This window comes from Coenobita brevimanus, chromosome 80, assembly GCF_032717465.1.
Source record: "Coenobita brevimanus isolate Jiangsu-jjx chromosome 80, ASM3271746v2, whole genome shotgun sequence".
Taxonomy (NCBI): Eukaryota; Metazoa; Arthropoda; class Malacostraca; order Decapoda; family Coenobitidae; genus Coenobita; species Coenobita brevimanus.
Genome location: NC_137033.1, coordinates 58,084,112 through 58,094,520, shown reverse-complemented (window position 1 = coordinate 58,094,520; position 10,409 = coordinate 58,084,112).

Below are 10,409 nucleotides of genomic sequence, written 5' to 3'. Positions count from 1 at the left end.
GGACCATATGAAGTTTGTCACTGTTTGTCGTTTAAACAGAATTAAAAGATAAAGTGGGCTATAATAAGTTTTTGTCCCACAGGTATCGTGTGCTGGCTGCTGACCCTGCTGTCCTGGCGTGCTGCTCTGGTCTTTCCCCTGCTGAGTGGTGCTGGAGGACTGTACCCTGGCGGAGCATGGATCTCAACTACTGCCCTGAAGCTCCATAGGTTTTTGTGGATGCTGGTAAGCCTGCTGTCATGGCAAAGAATCTGCTCACACCCCTGCCAAGTGCTGCTGGAACTGATGGTGAGTGCTTTTACCCTTATGAGGTTTAAATCTTGTTTATAATATTTTATATCTGAACAAAAGTTGTTTATAATTGATATCGATTTGATAGATCTGAATCAATACACACCGTAGGTGTTGCGTGTGCCTGCTGCTGACCCTGCCATCCTGGTGAACTCCGGCCCCTGCTGAGTGATACGGAAGAACTCTAGTACTGTCCCTGCCGGAGAGCCGAGGTCATCGTGCCCATGCAGCCGAGCTCTTATGGGGTGATATTAACTGGTCCTGCCCCTGCCAAGTGATGCCAGAGGACTGACAGTGGTCATAGTAATGCCTGAGGACTCTGGTGGTGGTGGTGGTGGTGTGGTTGTGCCCCTGCAAAGTGCCAGTGAAGGATTCTTGTGGTGGTGGTGGTGCCCCTGCAAAGTGCCACTGAGACTCTGGTGGTGGTGGTGAGTGATGAAGGATTCTGGCTGTGGTGGCCTGCTGAGTGATGAAGGCTGTGGTGGCCTGCTGAGTGATGAAGGCTGTGGTGGCCTGCTGAGTGATGAAGGCTGTGGTGGCCTGCTGAGTGATGAAGGCTGTGGTGGCCTGCTGAGTGATGAAGGCTGTGGTGGCCTGCTGAGTGATGAAGGCTGTGGTGGCCTGCTGAGTGATGAAGGCTGTGGTGGCCTGCTGAGTGATGAAGGCTGTGGTGGCCTGCTGAGTGATGAAGGCTGTGGTGGCCTGCTGAGTGATGAAGGCTGTGGTGGCCTGCTGAGTGATGAAGGCTGTGGTGGCCTGCTGAGTGATGAAGGCTGTGGTGGCCTGCTGAGTGATGAAGGCTGTGGTGGCCTGCTGAGTGATGAAGGCTGTGGTGGCCTGCTGAGTGATGAAGGCTGTGGTGGCCTGCTGAGTGATGAAGGCTGTGGTGGCCTGCTGAGTGATGAAGGCTGTGGTGGCCTGCTGAGTGATGAAGGCTGTGGTGGCCTGCTGAGTGATGAAGGCTGTGGTGGCCTGCTGAGTGATGAAGGCTGTGGTGGCCTGCTGAGTGATGAAGGCTGTGGTGGCCTGCTGAGTGATGAAGGCTGTGGTGGCCTGCTGAGTGATGAAGGCTGTGGTGGCCTGCTGAGTGATGAAGGCTGTGGTGGCCTGCTGAGTGATGAAGGCTGTGGTGGCCTGCTGAGTGATGAAGGCTGTGGTGGCCTGCTGAGTGATGAAGGCTGTGGTGGCCTGCTGAGTGATGAAGGCTGTGGTGGCCTGCTGAGTGATGAAGGCTGTGGTGGCCTGCTGAGTGATGAAGGCTGTGGTGGCCTGCTGAGTGATGAAGGCTGTGGTGGCCTGCTGAGTGATGAAGGCTGTGGTGGCCTGCTGAGTGATGAAGGCTGTGGTGGCCTGCTGAGTGATGAAGGCTGTGGTGGCCTCCTGAGTGATGGTGAAGGACTCTGGCTGTGGTGCTGAGTGATGGTGAAGGACTCTGGCTGTGGTGCTGAGTGATGGTGAAGGACTCTGGCTGTAGTGCTGAGTGCTGATGAAAAACACCCATCTGCTCGTATCACATGCTTCTAATTTGGTATTATTATTATTTTTTTTAATATGCAGTGTAAGAAATTGAAATATAATGTCTTGTATTCTTAGCTTTGATTTTTCTGTAGTTTTTCAGTGTAACCTTAAATCTATCTATCTATCTATCTATCTATCTATCTATAGCCCGACGCCCTAATCCCTCAAAGGGTGGCCGCAGACAAAACGCCTCCTAGTCGCTCTGTCACCCACCATTTGACTACCCTCCCCCCAGCTCACCCCTCCCCTCCCTCATATACCTCTCAACTCCATCCCTCCACCTTATCCTCGGTCTACCCTTCCCTCTCCCTCCCTCATATACCTCTCAACTCCATCCCTCCACCTCATCCTCGGTCTACCCCTCCCTCCACCTCATCCTCGGTCTACCCCTCCCTCTTCCTCCCTCCACCTCACCTGGCTTACCTATGAGTATCTTTGACATATTAATGAGCGTCGGAGAGAAGAACTAGATTTAAATTTTATTACATAGAAAATTTTAAACCAAAAACCTTCGTTCAAAATAGTTTTCAAAAATATAAATTTTGAAAAATATATATAAATTTGAAATACAATGGTAAAAAAGCAATATATGGAAAAAATTTGAGATATTCTTCAAAAAATGGCCGAATATGGATTTTCTTGCCCCTCAAAATGATTGCAAACATTAACCTAACCAGTTTTCTCGTACTCTCTTTTAATCTGAATCTGGAGACAGTCTGAAACGAGAGAATGATGTTATAAAGGCACAGTCCAAAAATTCCCCTTCCCTTTCTTCTTCCTCCCTCACTGTAACAAGTAGCAAGGGGGAGAGAGGCAGGGCGAAGGAGTGGGAGAGTCTTGGGGGAGGACACACTGAGGAAAGAGAGGGGCAAGTGGGAGTGTGTGTACAGTCGCGGACATAAATACTGATCCACGAAAATTAGCCAGGAAGTGAGCAGTGCCTTCTGAAACCTTCTGAAACCCAGTGAAGGTATCTATAAACACAACACACCTCTCGGAATATTACGTTTGAGTTCCATTATTCTATATATCTATTGCAAGACTCCTTAATCTCATACGGGGTGGCCACAAACAAATCGTCTCCGTCTCCCTGTCCCCCGCCATTTCCCTGCCCTGCTCCCAGCTCACATCCCCCTCTCTCATATACCTCTCCACTCCATCCCTCCATCTCATCCTTGGCCTCCCCCTCCCTCTCTCCCCCTCCACCTCACTCACATACACTCTCCTCGTCAGTCTCTCACTCTCATAATTCATGAACTAACAACATGGGGCAGTATTTTTGTCAGCGACTGTACCAACCACTCTCTCAGCATCAACACAAGGACGGCCATCTTGGAATTGACAGTTGCCAGCTAGTGTTTTTGTGGGTAGAATTTTGGACTTTAATTTTGAGTGAATTTTTCAACTTATACTTTTTCTATCTATCTATCTATCTATTGATCTGTAGCCCGACGCCCTAATCCCGCAAAGGGTGGCTGCAGACAAAACGCCTCCAAGTCGCTCTGTCACCCACCATTTGACTGCCCTCCCTCCAGTTCACTTCCCCCTCCCTCCAGTTCACTTCCCCCTCCCTCCAGTTCACTTCCCCCTCCCTCCAGTTCACTTCCCCCTCCCTCCAGTTCACTTTCCCCCTCCCTCCAGTTCACTTTCCCCCTCCCTCCAGTTCACTTCCCCCTCCCTCCAGTTCACTTTCTCCCTCCCTCCAGTTCACTTTCTCCCTCCCTCCAGTTCACTTTCTCCCTCCCTCCAGTTCACTTTCTCCCTCCCTCCAGTTCACTTTCTCCCTCCCTCCAGTTCACTTTCCCCTCCCTCCAGTTCACTTTCCCCTCCCTCCAGTTCACTTCCCCCTCCCTCCAGTTCACTTCCCCCTCCCTCATATACCTCTCAACTCCATCTTCTTGACTTAGAGAATTTTTTTTTGAGAAGATCCGATGCCAGTAACTAAGAATTGTGGCTATTTTGAATTTGAAGTTGCCGATCAGTACTACCAAAAACAGATTTTAGGAATTCGTAAAATTTTGTGATGCTTAGAAATGATACAAGAGACATCAATTAATCTATGAATAATTCTGTGGACATTTATAATAGCAATAATAGCTCTTTCAAATTCTTTTTTCTTATCTATCTATCTATTGCCAGACGCCTTAATCCCATACGGGGTGGCCACAAATAAATCGCCCCCATGTCTCCCTGTCCCCCGCCATTTCACTGCCCTGCTCCCAACTCACATCCCCCTCTCTCATATACCTCTCCACACTCCATCCCTCAGTCTCATCCTTGGCCTCCCCCTCCCTCCCCCCCCTCCACCTCACTCACATACACTCTCCTCGTTAGTCTCTCGCTCTCCATCCTCTCCACATGGCCAAACCACCTCAGTGTGTTTATTTTCCTCCAGGGAAACCGTTGGCAGCCAGAGCATCAACCCCACGTCTTTAAAAAGGCAACAAGATGGCCACCCCCGTATACATGACAGATGGCCACCCCCGTAGACCAGACAGATGGCCACCCCTGTAGACCAGACAGATGGCCACCCCTGTAGACCAGACAGATGGCCACCCCTGTAGACCAGACAGATGGCCACCCCCGTACACAAGACAGATGGCACCCTAGGATGGCAGATGGCAACCTTAGACAACGAAACGGCAACAATAGAGAACAACCCAAGATGGCAAGAGTGGCAACCCGGACAAGCCATCAGCGTCTCCAAAGTGGCTTATAGGAGGCTTGGTTAACACCTTTCCCTCGGCGATTTGTTTTCCTGTTAATATCGATAGTTTGCATCAGTAACAAGATTAGAGTGTCGACTAAATATGCAAGGAAGGGTTGTCAAGATGCCTACAAGGTCACATACGAGCGTGTAGTGTGTATTTGTAGGTGCTGTAGTAGGGATGATGCCAGGGCGAGAGGAGAGACTGATAGGGAGAGAGGAGAGACTGGTGCTAGGGCGAGAGGAGGAGAGACTGGTGGCTAGGGCGAGAGGAGGAGGAGAGACTGGTGGCTGGGAAGAGAGGAGGAGGAGAGACTGGTGGCTGGGAAGAGAGGAGGAGGAGAGACTGGTGGCTGGGAAGAGAGGAGGAGGAGAGACTGGTGGCTGGGAAGAGAGGAGGAGGAGAGACTGGTGGCTAGGGCGAGAGGAGGAGGAGAGACTGGTGGCTAGGGCGAGAGGAGGAGGAGAGACTGGTGGCTAGGGCGAGAGGAGGAGGAGAGACTGGGGGCTAGGGCGAGAGGAGGAGGAGAGACTGGGGGCTAGGGCGAGAGGAGGAGGAGAGACTGGGGGCTAGGGCGAGAGGAGGAGGAGAGACTGGGGGCTAGGGCGAGAGGAGGAGGAGAGACTGGGGGCTAGGGCGAGAGGAGGAGGAGAGACTGGGGGCTAGGGCGAGAGGAGGAGGAGAGACTGGGGGCTAGGGCGAGAGGAGGAGGAGAGACTGGGGGCTAGGGCGAGAGGAGGAGGAGAGACTGGGGGCTAGGGCGAGAGGAGGAGGAGAGACTGGGGGCTAGGGCGAGAGGAGGAGGAGAGACTGGGGGCTAGGGCGAGAGGAGGAGGAGAGACTGGGGGCTAGGGCGAGAGGAGGAGGAGAGACTGGGGGCTAGGGCGAGAGGAGGAGGAGAGACTGGGGGCTAGGGCGAGAGGAGGAGGAGAGACTGGGGGCTAGGGCGAGAGGAGAGACAGAATTGACTGGGAGAGACAGGAGAGAACCGACGTAGAGACAGGCGAAGGCAGCCCCATACAGGCCAGGGTGCAGGGTGTATTTGTCTGTGTTTTTCCTGTAGGGTGTGATGTGTGTTGTTCTGGGGTGTGCAGGGGAGAGAGGAGGAGGAGAGGACGTGAGCTGGAGATGGAAATAGCTTATGATTTCACTGATATACGTTGATAATGAGTGGTAATGGGGCAGGCACCATCCACTCATTGAATGTAGTGCTGCTCTCGGGTGACTGCCCTTTCCTCTCTTCCCTCTTTCCTTCCATCCTCTTCTGTCTTTCTTTCCTTCATTCTTTCCTCTTCCTTCTGCCCGTGGGTGACTCAACACTGAGTGACAAGCCAAATGGTTTCCTGTACACCAGGAAACCATTTACTACGCTGGGTGGTAACCATATAACGCTATTATGGCGCCTGGTGGTTTAGTTAGTAATTACGGTTCTCCAATCGGATTGAGCCGGTGCAGGTTTATATCCAAGGGATGGTTGGGGTTTATTGCTCACGTAATGCCACTCAGGGATGAGTGAGGCTGGTCACTCTCATCTTGAATGTCAGGATCAGCTTGCCTAGCCCCGGGCTGCTGTGCTCCTCATGGGGCAACAGAGGATTAGATATGAATGAATGAATATAGTTGATAATACCTGAACTACTTTGACGTAGTGCTCTTCTATGCTATTCTACACAATCTCCTGCCAGAGATACTTAACACAGCTGTCATAGTAACTGATGTACTTTGTAAATATACTTGTAAGAATATTAACGCTAATAAAACAAGCTGTATAGCAAGTTTATTCCACCTTTTATGGTACTGTATTGGTATTTTTTTCCTGCCATAAGGAAGCGGGTAAAAAGTCTACGGATATAACAACCCACGTTTCAACTACGAATGTATTGATGATTATGATTGATGATGATGATGATTGATTGATTGATTGATGATGATGATGATAGCAAAAGTAGTCCTTCCCTCAATTATGCTTTATTAATGGATAACTACCATAACATCTAGGTAATGGTTAGCTATGGCATTTTGTAGTTACGACCGCTTGGTTCATAATCGTTAAGGAATCTCCCTAACACCACCACCTTAGTGATTTAGTTTTGGGTGTGGCTGGTTAATATTTTGATTGCTATTTATGAGTCTGGCCACATCGGATTACTCTCCCTAAAACCTCTTCCTTAGTCATTTAGTTTTGGATGTGGCTGGTTAATATCCTTCTGTATGCTATATGAGTATGACCACACTGGATATATGTAACACAGGGCAGTAAAGTGTCATAAGCAGAATAAATCACTTAGGAAAAGGTGTTAGGGAGCTTCCTTAACTTTCAAGAATACTAGCTCTTGAATCTCGGGGCCCCATTTACTAGTCATGTTAAGCCTATTTATTTATTGCCAGACGCCTTATTCCCATACGGGGTGGCCACAAACAAATCGCCTCCACGTCGCCCTGTCTCCTGCCATTTCACTGCCCTTCCCCCAGCTTACACCTCCCTCTCTCATATACCACTTCATACCAGCACTATTTATACCATGCTGTATACCAGGAATCTCTCTGGATTCTTTATCAATTTCTATATTTTTATCTATCTATCTATCTATCTCTATTGCCCGACGCCCTAATCTCGCAAAGGGTGGCCGCAGACAAAACGCCTCCAAGTCGCTCTGTCACCCACCACTTGACTGCCCTCCCTCCAACTCACTCCCCCCTCCCTCATATACATCTCAACTCCATCCCTCCACCTCATCCGAGGTCTACCTCTCCCTCTCCCTCCCTCCACTCCGCCTGCATACATATTTTTTATCAAAGCTCCTATTCAAAGCTGTTCAGTTAGAAGTGTGTACAGAAAGTTCTCATCAGGTCAACTCTGGAACTGTCTCCTTCTGACTGTATTTCCTACTGCCTATGATCTCCAGTCTTTCCAACGCAGTGTGTCCAGGCATCTCGAAATGAACGAATCTTGAATTTGGCTCTCCTTTGTATTGTTTTTGTTTTTTTCTTGGAAGGAAAGATTTGCAGGCTCCTGGCCTTGGGTTCCTTCTTTCTTGCATTAAAAAAAAAAAGAGTATCGTTGATCAAAAATACTATTAAAAGTCTATCTATCTATCTATCTATTGCCAGACATTTGCTACCAGTGGAACTTTAGGAATAAAATGAGGTGGTTTGGCCTTGTGGAGTGGATGGAGAGTGAGAGACTAACGAGGAGAGTGTGTGTGAATGAGATGGAGGGGAGGCGACAGAGGATGTGATAGGGATGGAGTAGAGAGGTATATGTGAGAGGGAGTGTAAGTTGGGAGGAGGGCAGTGAAATGGCAGGGGACAGGGTGACATGGAGGCGATTTGTTTGTGGCCATAGAGACAGAGGATGAGATGGAGGGAAGGAGTAGAGAGGTGTGTGAGAGAGGGGGGTTTAAACTGGAAAGAAGACAGCGAAATGGCGGGGGACAGGACGACATGGAGGCGATTTGTTTGTGGCCAAGGAGACAGAGGATGAGATGGAGGGAAGGAGTAGAGAGGTATATGAGGAGGAGGTGTAAGATGAGGGAGGGCAACGAAATGACAGGGGACAGAGCGACACGGAGGCGATTTGTTTGTGGCCACCCCTTCCGGAACTGTGGCGTCTGGCTATAGAAAGATAGAAACAGATTTGCCAGCTTCCCTCAGGTTTGTAAGTTCTATATAATGAATGTATCCAAAAAGTCCTCAATACTTAGGTCTCATGTGGCGCTGAAATACTGTGAAAAGTTCTCTTGCTGGTTTGGCCATGTGTGGAGGACGGAACATAAGAGACTAACTAGGAGAGTGTGTGTGAGTGAGGTGGAGAGGAGGAGGAGATGGAGGGAGACTTATGAAGAGGGCTGTCTGTGTTAGGAGGAGGGTTGTCTGTGTTAGGAGGAGGGCTGGCTGTGTTAGGAGGAGGGCTGGCTGTGTTAGGAGGAGGGCTGGCTGTGTTAGGAGGAGGGCTGCCTGGTAAGAGGAGGGCTGTCTGTTAGGAGAAGGGCTGTGTTAGGAGGAGGGCTGCCTGTGTTAGGAGAAGGGCTGTGTTAGGAGGAGGGCTGGCTGTGTTAGGAGGAGGACTGTGTTAGAAGGAGGGCTGTGTTAGGAGGAGGGCTGTGTTAGGAGTAGGGCTGGCTGTGTTAGGAGGAGGGCTGTGTTAGGAGGAGGGCTGGCTGTGTTAGGAGGAGGGCTGGCTGTGTTAGGAGGAGGGCTGTGTTAGGAGTAGGGCTGGCTGTGTTAGGATGAGGGCTGTGTCAGAGGAGGGCTGTCTGTGTTAGGAGGAGGGCTGGCTGTGTTATCCAAGCCACTGTAGGTAGGTACTGTACAAGTGGTGCCTTTTATCCAAGCCATTATCAGTGTAGTTATGGTTATTCCTTTGCCTTATGCCTTAAAGCAGACCCAAACACCGATTCCTTTGACACCTGTTGCACTGTCATCAAAGCCACTCTACGTTCCAGGCTTATGTCACAGTCACCCTTGCCAAAAGCCATCAGGGGTTTTCTGTTAGGTAGACACTGCCCCCTTGTCAAAGCTTATCACAGCTCTGAATGTGGCCCAGAAACATAATACTGCACTTCTTCGTGACGAGCATTGTACTGAATTAGTCTTAAGTGTTCTAAGTGGCTCTGGAGATATCGTAACAACTCTTTCTTAACGACTTAATACAACTTAATACTGTATAAGCAATACAGGTCAGTCTGCCCTTGTTTATTATTGGTACTATCTATCTATATACCTAGGCTGCTTCCCCCAAGGAAAGGGAGGTAGCCGAGACAGGACGACACACTCTCCATTTACTCATCCATTTAAACACATTCATTCACATCTTAGCCCCAAAGGGGAGAACGGACAGATCCTCACCGCACCACACCGCACAAGGGTCAACTGCGCAATGCAATCAGTGACATCCGCAGCAGGGCCCGACAGCAGAGCTGGTTTACCCCTGCCACATCATAACATACCCATCCCCTTACCCGCACCTGACCTGACTAGCTGATCAGACCAAATGCGGGAGAATATCCCCTCAGGGCTGCGTCATCACTTATTTATTCACAATTTCTCTCCATTTATTTCTGTCACGCACAGCCACTCTTCCTTGCTCGACAGACATCCCTCTCGCATCCAGCGCTCTCTTCACACTATCCATCCATCCTATTCGTGGTCTTCCTCTCAGCCTTACACCTCTCACATCAGATCTAGTTATCTTTTTCACCAATCGCTCATTATCCATTCTCTCCATATGCCCAAACCATCGCAACACCCTCTGCTCAACTCTACCAGCCATCTCCTGAACAACTCCAGTTCTCCTTCGCACTTCATCATTTCGCACCCGATCCATACGCGTCACTCCACACATACTCCTCAGACACCTCATCTCCATTACATTCAAACTTTTCCTCTCTGCTACACCCATATTCCATGTTTCAGCCCCATATAATGCAGTCGGTACCACAACACCCTCATACAGCCTTCTCTTTACATCCATTCTAAGCAAACGACATTTAAACACTTTTTTCATTCCTCCCAGCACCTTTCCTACTTCATTTATTCTAAACTTCACTTCTGCATCTATTCTTCCATCCACAGCAACATGTGACCCTAGATATTTAAAACAATCTACCTCCTCAAGCAACTCACCATTCAAAACTATATTCATCCCCCTACCATCTATCAACCTCGTACACTTCATCACTTTACTCTTATTCTCATTTACTTTCAAATTCCTCCTTTCACACACCCTTCCAAACTCCTCTACCAACTGTCTCAATCTCTCCTCTGAATCAGTACCAGTTCTGGCCGCTAATCTACAAGGGCCGTGGTGGCAGAGTGAGTAGATAGGTGGCCTGCCACCTGGAAGACCCAGGTTCAAATCCCGGGAGATAGAGGTATATTTAAATATGTGAC